Source organism: Macrobrachium rosenbergii, chromosome 50 (assembly GCF_040412425.1).
Source record: "Macrobrachium rosenbergii isolate ZJJX-2024 chromosome 50, ASM4041242v1, whole genome shotgun sequence".
Lineage (NCBI taxonomy): Eukaryota > Metazoa > Arthropoda > Malacostraca > Decapoda > Palaemonidae > Macrobrachium > Macrobrachium rosenbergii.
In genome coordinates, this window is record NC_089790.1 from 10,340,001 (window position 1) to 10,350,000 (window position 10,000).

A 10,000-nucleotide genomic window follows, 5' to 3' on the forward strand; every position below is an offset into this window, starting at 1 on the left:
ATTAAGATTAGTGTACTCAAATGGTGGTAATGTAAGAGAGGATCGAGACGTTCGATCCCGACTAGAGTGACGGTCAGTCACCTTGCGGAAGCTCGGACCAAGCTACCTACATCCTGCACACTTCAATGGGGCACAGTGGTGTGAAAGGCAGGTTTAAGGCTGCAGGGTGGCAAGTCTAAGGGTAAATTACCCGTAAGCGATCGTTGTTGCATGCAATAAGGTGTATAAGAGAAATACTGTAAATCCTGGTTATTAATATTGAGATGGCTAGTTATTAGTAAAATGAACTGACGTACAAATGTATTCAAACGTTTCTGACATTTGTGCCTATGGCGTGTGAACAAATTTTCGTGTGGAGTTAAAGAGTTTTGTTTTAGAAACCTTAATTTCCAAATAAACAATCCGCGTTGTAGGATAAGATAATCACGTATTAAACACTATTCGGTTAATTAAAAATGTTTGGGATTATTCCTTATGCAGTTTGTCCTTTTGCATCTGCAATAAGAGCAGTTTTCTGTTTACAGTCATTTGTACGCTGATTTTCCCGATTGATTTTTATGACTACTAAAACTGGCGTCACAGTATTTGAATGCATCAACAAACATGCGCTTTAGCAAACTCACAAACGGTTTGCGTATGCGCTTGTTGTATGTAATTTTTTTTCTTTATTGTTAGAATATGGCTCTTAAGTCTGCTGCCTTCCCTAAATCGTGTATCGATTTGCTTTCTGAAACGAAAGTTCTGCTTAAAAGGGATAATTTGGTTATGGAGAAATAAGAACTTTTATTTCATTACAAGTGTTATTTGTCTAAGGATATCAAATTGCTCATTTTCAAACGTATATTCACCAGTGGCCATCAGTCTCATTTTTTTTAGGCATCCGATTCTTCTTCTCTCTCTCTCTCTCTCTCTCTCTCTCTCTCTCTCTCTCTCTCTCTCTCTCTCACGCAAATCTGGTGGGTCTCCCTTGATAGTGATTCATTTCCCCCACACCCGTTCATTAGAGTATCTCCTTTCATAAACTTATTTTTCCCCTGACCATTTTTTGGGGGGTTCTACCTTTTACTTATTTTTCATACCACTGTTCTTTTCTTCCTTTTTGTTTCTGGACTAACCGGCTTGTGGGATGGAATTCGAACGACTTTTTACTTCTGGGTCTAATATTTTGCATTCATGTTTGTTTTATTATTTTTTTAAAGTGAATTTTTTGCCTTAGTTATCTATTGTAAGAGATGTGATGACTTTTATTCCTGTTCTTTTTCTTCTTTTCTATTTGCCAGTATTACCACATCATTAATAGTTGTTTATTTTTCATTTTTATCGTATTAATTGATCTTTATCGTTTTAATTGTCATTGTCTTTGCGTTCATGTGTTCTTTGTGGATGTAAGTTCAGAGGCTTGTTGTTTTGCTTCGTTCATTTTTTTACACAGAAATTGACTTTGTTTGTCTCTGCTTTGTTTATCTATTTGCATTGCGTTCATATTTCCAATGTGTGTGCGTTCACTTCCTTATATTTTAAATGTACATGTCTCCTCTCATTTTTCAGATACAATTTTATTTGTGTGTGATTTGTTCATCTATTTGCATTGATTTCGTATCTTCTGTATGTGTGCGTTCAGTTCCTTGCGTTTGAATTGCCCATTTCTCCTTCCATATTTTCCACACAATTTTACTTTGTGTGTGCTCTGTTTACCTATTTGCATTCCATTCATATGTCCTGTATGAGTGCGGTCACTTCCTGACATTTTAACTTGTCCATGTCTCCTTTCATTTTTTACACAATTTTACTTTGTGTTTGCACTGCGTTCGAATTTCCTGTGTGCGTTCACTTCCTTACATTTTAATGTGTCCATTTCTCCTTTCATTTTTTACACACAAATTTACTTTTTGTGTGCGTTGTTTATCTATTTGCATTGGTACATAATTGCCTGTGTGCGTGCGTTCACTTTCTTACAATTTAATTTGTCCGTGTCTCCTTTGTGCATCTCCTCCGCAATGCGTTCATATCTCCTATATGAATGCGTTCACTTCCTTATTACCGCAATCCTCGATACTTTAGGTCCTCATTATCCGGTGCTTCTTTTGTGTTGTTTCTTCCCCCTCCCAGCAATCTCTCTTTCTCCTTCCCCCCACCCCCTTCCCCCCAACATCCCCCAACCACCGAGTCAGCTTGATCATTTCATTTTTCGCCGGATAATGTCTGACATAATCTGTTCATAACCTTGACGTGGTCGAGTCTTCATCAGTGGGAAAGAGTATAAAGGATCGAGTACGGTCTTTTTTCCCCGGGACACTGCAATATCAGGGCGAGTAATGCGATAGTCTCTCTCTCTCTCTCTCTCTCTCTCTCTGTCTCTCTCTCTCTCTCTCTCTCTCTTCGTTAACTGGGATTTCGTCACGACTTTTTTTTATTTTACTTGTCTCAGCATATGTGCGTATGTGTTAGGATGTTCATTTGTTAAGGCGAGCTTTATGGCTGAACTCTCTCTCTCTCTTCACTAGAGATGAACGTCCTCGCTTAACCCTCTTTTGTCTCTGTCTCTTACGTGTGTTTTTGTGCAGAGTTGAGGTGTACTTAATAGTTTCTCTCTCTCTCTCTCTCTCTCTCTCTCTCTCTCTCTCTCTCTCTCTCTCTCTCCTAATTAAAATTCCGCTAATGAGAAGTGCTTTTATTTTTGTTTATTATGACTTTGGAACGTCATTCGTTAATTTGGGAATGGCCCTTTGAAATTAATAATCCATAGGTAATTATTAATGAATATTTTATAATATTAATTTCCTTTTTTTTTTTTTTTGATGTAGAGGATTTTAAATTATTTTTTTTTCTATCTACCAGCTGAAGATGCCAGCAGCCTTTTTTTTCATTTTTATAAATGAACTTAAAAGGTGTTGGTTGTTTTAGAGTACGCTCTCTCTCTCTCCTCTCTCTCTCTCTCTCTCTCTCTCTCTCTCTCTCTCTCTCTCTCTCTCTCTCTAGGAGATGCACAACTGTAATGCTGTTGGTGAATTTGGAGGCTTTATGAACACACCTTACTTTAATGATTATGCTGAACTCACCACAGTTTTAACCCTTCTGTGGTTCTTATTTTCCATACCTTTTTCATTTTCCAAATGATAAGTAAATAGCAGAGCAGGATGTAGTTGAGGATACTGGTACTTGTTAAAATGTTATGTCGCCCCCCCCCTTTTTTTTTTGTCATACCCCTCTGTTGGCTTCATGGTAAATGCGCTTGTATTTGGAGTGACTTTAGAGAGAAAATCTTTTGGAGGTATCCTTGACCTTTACCGTCCTTTCGATAATGTTTTTATTTTTCCCAGGCTCGTGTTCCTTGAAAAGGTCCTCCTTACGTATTTTCATTAACCCCTAACCTTTTCACTCGTTCCGGAAATGCATTGTTTTTCTTTTAATGTAACATTCTCTATGATCTGTTCAAGCACGAAAATCTTGCTCTTGATTCCTCTCACTTAACACATTTCATGTTGAACATTGAAAATTCGTGTAGCATGTTCCTGTTCTTAATCTTAATATTGAATCTTCATATAACTTTCCATTGCTCCCGTTGCTCTGATTTGTATTACTGATTTCAGTTGCGACTTATTACCTGTTCTCATCCGCCCCCCCTTTTTTTTTTTTTTGCTCCTATTCTATTTCAGTGTCGGCTCAGCACTTGTAGTTTGACCTCCAATCTTTTCAGTTGCCAGTAAGCTGCCAAGGATATTTTTTCATGATATTTACCTTCATAGGGTAGTTTTTACTTTCATAGAATAATATTCACTTTCATAGAATAGTAATAAGGCGTAATGATAAAGCCTTATTTACCATTTGTTGAAGATTACAAAAACCAATCTAAGCTAGACTATTTCCATCACGTGTCAATCTGGTTTCGGAATTTTTATCCTACGAGAGTAGATCCCGTTCTCTCTGAAGCAAAAGTTCAAAACATCCAGCAAAAGAACAGACGGAGTAACTAGATTTAATAGAGTAAAGCTTAAAATGAAGGGGATCGTGCAATTAGATGTCGAAAAACATTTGCAGTTCCGGAAACCAAATTTGAGGAGGGGTAATCAGCAACGAATGGTGTAACTTTCACACTGAATATCAGTCCGGTCGAAAAGAAGTACTAGGGTATTGAGTAACAAGACAGAAATTTTGGTTATCAAATGAACCCTCGGATATAATGTACATGAGCCAAAAGCAAAAGGTTCTTGAAGGCAAATTGCAGGGAGGAGATGAAGAATGCAAAAGAACAGACAAAGTACTCAGATGTCGATAGTGGAGTTAAAAGAAGATGGAGAGGAGATAGGATAGAATATTAGACATAGTTTGATAAAGTTGACGGAGCCATGTATTCAGGGAGTAGCGGTAGTGTTAGGGTAGCCCGCAGAAATTTGAATGAAATACGTTCACGGATGAAAAGAAAAAGACGTAAATGCCTATCAAAAACGGGATAGGTGTACATTGAGATCAGAAGAAGAAGAAGAAGAAAGACTGTGTTGGGCTGGAAACACTTTGAGGTCATAAACAAGAAATATCAGGGGGATAATTGAATCGATATACAGAACCTGAAGAAGACTTCATTGCACTTGTGAATAAATTCACAGTTTTTGGAGATAAATCAGTAACACAGAAACTTGGGAGATCGGAAATAGCAGGTTATGATAAATCATAGCAGAGCTGATATTAGCTGAGACTGAAATGACTCTTATACTAATTAGGCTGTTTTGCAGAATATTATAGAGTGATGAAACAAAACCCTAATAATTGGGAATTGGCAGTCATAGCAAATATATCAAATAAAGGTGAGGCATTGATCTTCGTCAGTTGTAATGAAAATATTCAGTATCCTTATTCTTAATACGTTGGAGAAGGAAGTTGATAAAATGCATAGATATAAACAAGCTGGTTTTAAAAATGAGGGAGGAATCGCACGCGTCACAATTGTGTTATGGAATATTGTTCAGCAGTTCATGGAATTTCACAACCCGCCTCTGATGGCTTTTGTTGACTATGAGAAGGCGTTCGACAGCGTCCACAAACCGGTATTATGGACGGTCTTGCGTCGCTATGACATTCCAGTTAAGTATGTAAAGCTAATTGAAATTATTCATGAAGGAAGCTGATGCAAAGTGAATGTTGATTGGGTCTTGTCAAGTGAATTTGCAGTATATGGTGGGGTTCTACAAGGGAATGTTATTTCACCTTTGTGGTTGTCTTCTCGTAGATTTAATAATGAATATGCTGATAGACTTGGATTTTGCAGATGATTCAAGATTCGCAAAACTTGCCAGATAGAAAGCATTATATATACAAAGATGGAACTCGGAATAAATCTAAGAAAACAGAAGTAATGAGGAAAAATATGCACCAAAGGGCGAAATAACGTTAGACGGAGAGGATCATTGAGGTTGAATCTTTCATATATTCAGGAACAATATCCAGTACTGGTTCTCTTTTCAGTTGGAATTTAGTGAAAGACCGATCCCCCCCCCCCAAAAAAAAAAGTAAATAAATAAAATAAATAAATAAATAAATAAAAAGGCAAGCTTAAAATGGACAGGCCGAATAAGATTTGGATATCAAGTAGATTGAAATGCATACGACTGTAAGATTTTACATACATCTTGTAAGATTTGCAATGCTTGCTATGCTGACATGAATCGTGGTTGGACAGTGAAACTATGTCTGAAATATTCCGTCGATTTGAGCATAAGCCTTTAAGATGAATATTAGGAGTCGGATGACAGGATCGAGTTGGAAATTATACGACACAGGAAATTACGAAAGTTCCCTATATGGAGGAAATAATGATGAAAGGGAAATGGAAGTGTCATGGAATGTTCCTTTGCACAACCCTTGGGAGAATAGTTCGTGATAGTGTCGGCTGGGCTTCCGTGCGCGCCAGGAGAGTTGGAAGGCCCAGGCCTACTTGGATAAGAACTAATAATGGAAGGGAGGCTGGAGATGATTGGAGGTTTTTGGAGGATAGAGAGCAGGGAAGACACTATAAGAGAAACGTAATCAACTGCTACTTTCACGAGGAATATGATGAAATACGAATAAAAATTTGTATAGATCGGGCTTGAGTCACCCGGCGATGACGATATCTATTCCGCCGTCAGTATAGATGCTATTTTCATTTGCATTCGCTGCCATAACGTTATGGGATCTCTCTTCCATCGTTACCCCCGGATGAATTCAGAGATTTTTCACATCTAGTCCTTTGCCATATTAAAGCCATATTGTGTTTTTCTTTGTAGAACCTTTAAACCACCAGAACGTATTTTATTTATTTATCGATTTATTTATTTTTTTATGTATTTATTTTTTCTTTTGCTTCAATCTTCCTAGCATTTTTTAGTATTAGGACAGTTAATATAGTTAATTTTTTGTTGCTTAAGCTGATATACCCATATTACCCCTGGTAACCATATGGGTATTCAGCCAGCTATACAATGTGATAACTCCCATATCGCTCAGTTAAATTCGTTGCCCTTTCAGTATTGTTTGAATATTTATAAGGCAGATGAAATATATATAATATTCAGACGGGAATCGGTAAATTACAGTTCTTTCTTAACAGGCTAACCCTCTCGGTTCCAACATGCTTCCACGGGACTGCCTTATTTTTTTCAGAGTATTGAAATCTGATATTTCACCTCTCTTGATGTGTTGTGCGAATCAGCTGCAAAGAACTCCTTGGTAAAAATAGTTTAACATTTCATCCAGAATATTTAAGAAAGACTGCTAAATAAAATAATGGCCCATTTTTGATGTGCAGTTCCTGAGGCCGGGCTAGCTGTTAATGTACAGTATCTGCAGTTCATCCGAGTACTTTCAGTTAACAACAAAAATCGCATTTTCAAAGCATGGTAGATCCTCTTTCACACAGCTAAATGTACTCTCTCTCTCTCTCTCTCTCTCTCTCTCTCTCTCTCTCTCTTTACTTTCTCTTTCTAATTCTTTTCTGTCTTTAATATATATATATATATATATATTATAGGGGTTTGCTAATAATATTTTTTATACTTATATATATGTATATTTATTATATATATATATATATATATATATATATATATATATATATATATATATATAATTATATAATGTATATATATATTATATATCATCTATCTGTCTGCCTATATACTGTATATATTTATATTATATATATATACTGTATATGTGTGTGTGTGCGCGCGCGTTATCTATTATCATAAAAAAAATAATTTATCACCATTAATTGTAGTTATAAACAGATAGCCATTACTTTTTATCCATAGTTATCATTTTAGTTTTGTTTTTTGTTTTTACTTTACATCAGCTTTACATTTTTTTTTTTTTTTTTGCACGTACAGCCATTCTGTTACGCGAAGGCTTGACGGTAATATATTTTCTAGCTGGTTTCATATAAATGTGTTTATATGTTGATTAATCGAGACCCATAACAGAGGCTATCCACCTTAGAAAGATGAATGCGCATGTGCATATGTATTGCTGGAATCCCCAGCGCTTTTATTTCCGCATGTTAATGATGACTGGTTGAGCAAAAGGTTGAAATTCCATGCGGTTTGATTGCATGGTTCAGTGCGCCTGAGTGACTTCTTCATTTTTTATCCCAGTTTTGCAGTCAAGGTAATCACGGGATTACATTTGGGATATTCCCTCAGTTTCATTTACGATATTTTAAATCTTATAGGCTGGGATGAATTTCATTTTTAATTGGCTATCGCGGAGAATTTCCAGTGAATGAATACCATTTATCAAATCTGAATAATTCCATGTAATATTTTACGTTATGAAATCGTCAGTCTGTACTGTATCTTTTTGTTATATATTTTTGAGGCTGCAACACATTTCATTCCTTTTACTGTACCTCCGTTCATGTTCTTTTTCTTTCATCTTACTCTCCTCCATCTCCTGACAATTGTATCGTAGTGCAACTGCGAGGTTTTCCTCCTGTTACACCTTTCAAACCTTTTAACTGTCAGTTTCTGTTACAGTGCTGAATGACCTCATTGGTCCCAGCGCTTGGTCTATGACCTAAATTCTATAGTCTGTTCTATTCTATATTTTGAAGATCAGTTTTAGCTGTATAAAATTAGTGTAATTTACTTTTTTTATAGTTACTGATTTTTGATGTTTGATTTATTTTCCTGTATTTAAAATTTCTTTTGCATATAGCCCCTCGAACCTAAGTAAAGATTACCTACCGTTAAACTAATTTTGTTTAAAGGTCCAAACACTCGATAAATAATAATTTGTGTATACTGGGAGCAGATGGCCGAACTAGTTCCACGTCCGTGTATTCTCTTTGGTGGCTAATCAGTTAAACTGTCACAGCGTTGTTGACCGAACCCAAGTCGGATTCGGAACTGTTGGTTATTAGGGTGAAAGTGTGTCGCCATGTTGTGGGATGTGTGGCCTCATGTTCACACTTTGCCTTATAGTAATTCATATTGAGGCAGATCTAATAGGTTTAGCAGTTTTTCTTGATTATTTTGCGATGGGAATGGATATCAGAGTGGCTTAGATAAAATTTCTTTGTGTCTTCGAAGTTTTTGGTGCTGTTGGGGGAAATAATGCGTTTATTTCTTGTTATTGCCAAAATTTGGAATTCTGTTATTGCCAACGTTTATATATTTTATATATATATATATATATATATATATATATATATATATATATATATATATATATATATATTATATATATATATATATATATATATATATATATATATTATATATAATATTCTCTTAAAGCAATATTCTTCGAATACTGAGGCGTATGTGACGTCCGTTACTATAAAACATATATATCTAATCTTCTGTATGTATGAACGATTTTGACTAAAACTTTCTCTGAAAGACAAAAGTTATGTGCTCCGTTACTATCAGTGTTCTAATTCTCTTCGACATCTGTAAAAGCCATAAAACAAAGTTGTGGCTACGTTGTTCTGTTTTATTCGCCATCATCAGGGCTACACTAGATTCAGAATATAAATATTCTCCAATATATAATTGAGCACAGTTAAAACAAAGTTAAAGATTAAAACTAAAACCCCATTAACAGGAAAATCAATTTTTTTTTTTTTGTTTTATCAGGATTATTCTTCCGTGAAGCTCTACAAGCCAGGTCCCTCACCTCTAGTGAGCTCTGATGGGCTGTTTTGTCATTTTTCTTCTGCTGGAGGGAAGAACAGTGTCTGAAGACAATTTACATTCAGCGTAGGCTGCTGTAGCGACTACAGGCCACCCTTAGATATCCCCCTGGGAACAATATCTGTCTAATAAGGTCATTTAGAGGCGGTTTCTTGTCATGTGCATCCATAAAATGCCGCCGGATAGCTCCAGTGTTGCGATAGGCTTGAAGATGCGTCCTTAGCGTTGACAGCAAGGTCTAAAGAAAGGGTATTCTTTAGACCTCGGTTGACATGTATTGCCCAGCGTAGCTTACATCGAACACTTAAAAAGTGGCTTCTGGTGTAACACCATTGGTGATGAACCCCCGAAGGGCGTCTGCTTCTTGTTTGTGAACTGTCGCTTATCAGTTTTGTGATAAATCGTTGTTTTCCCTTGCCTCCTCTCAACACCCTTTGTCACACCCTTTGGGGCTACGTCACATCAATTTTCCTTCTTCCTTGTTTTTCCGTATGTGGGCATAAGTTTTCCACTCTTTTGGACCCATGTATTCATGTGTATTTATATATAAAAGAAAAACAGGTGAACTTATTTCATGTGAAGACTGAGAAATACCTTTTGGTGAAGGAAGGGTAGATTTTGCACTGTCCAGCAGCCCTTAGAGAAGGTAATGAAAATACTGATAAACAAACCCATTAATCTTGAGCTTCTCATCATTACTGTTAAGGTTAGCTGTACTTGGTGTCAAAATAAAAAGCCAAGGCGAGCCGAAGCTTGTTGTTTCCCACACGAAAGGAAATGATGGTGTGAAATGATGATAAAGTGAAGTATCGGAATAAGATTTTGCAATTTTT

The 10,000-nt window shown here is 36.3% G+C and overlaps 1 protein-coding gene across 41 annotated transcripts in view; it reads left to right on the forward strand.

Moving 5' to 3' along the window:
• Cadps (calcium-dependent secretion activator 1) overlaps window positions 1–10,000 on the forward strand; it is a 760,773-nt gene that overhangs the window by 234,923 nt on the left and 515,850 nt on the right. The window lies entirely within an intron of this gene.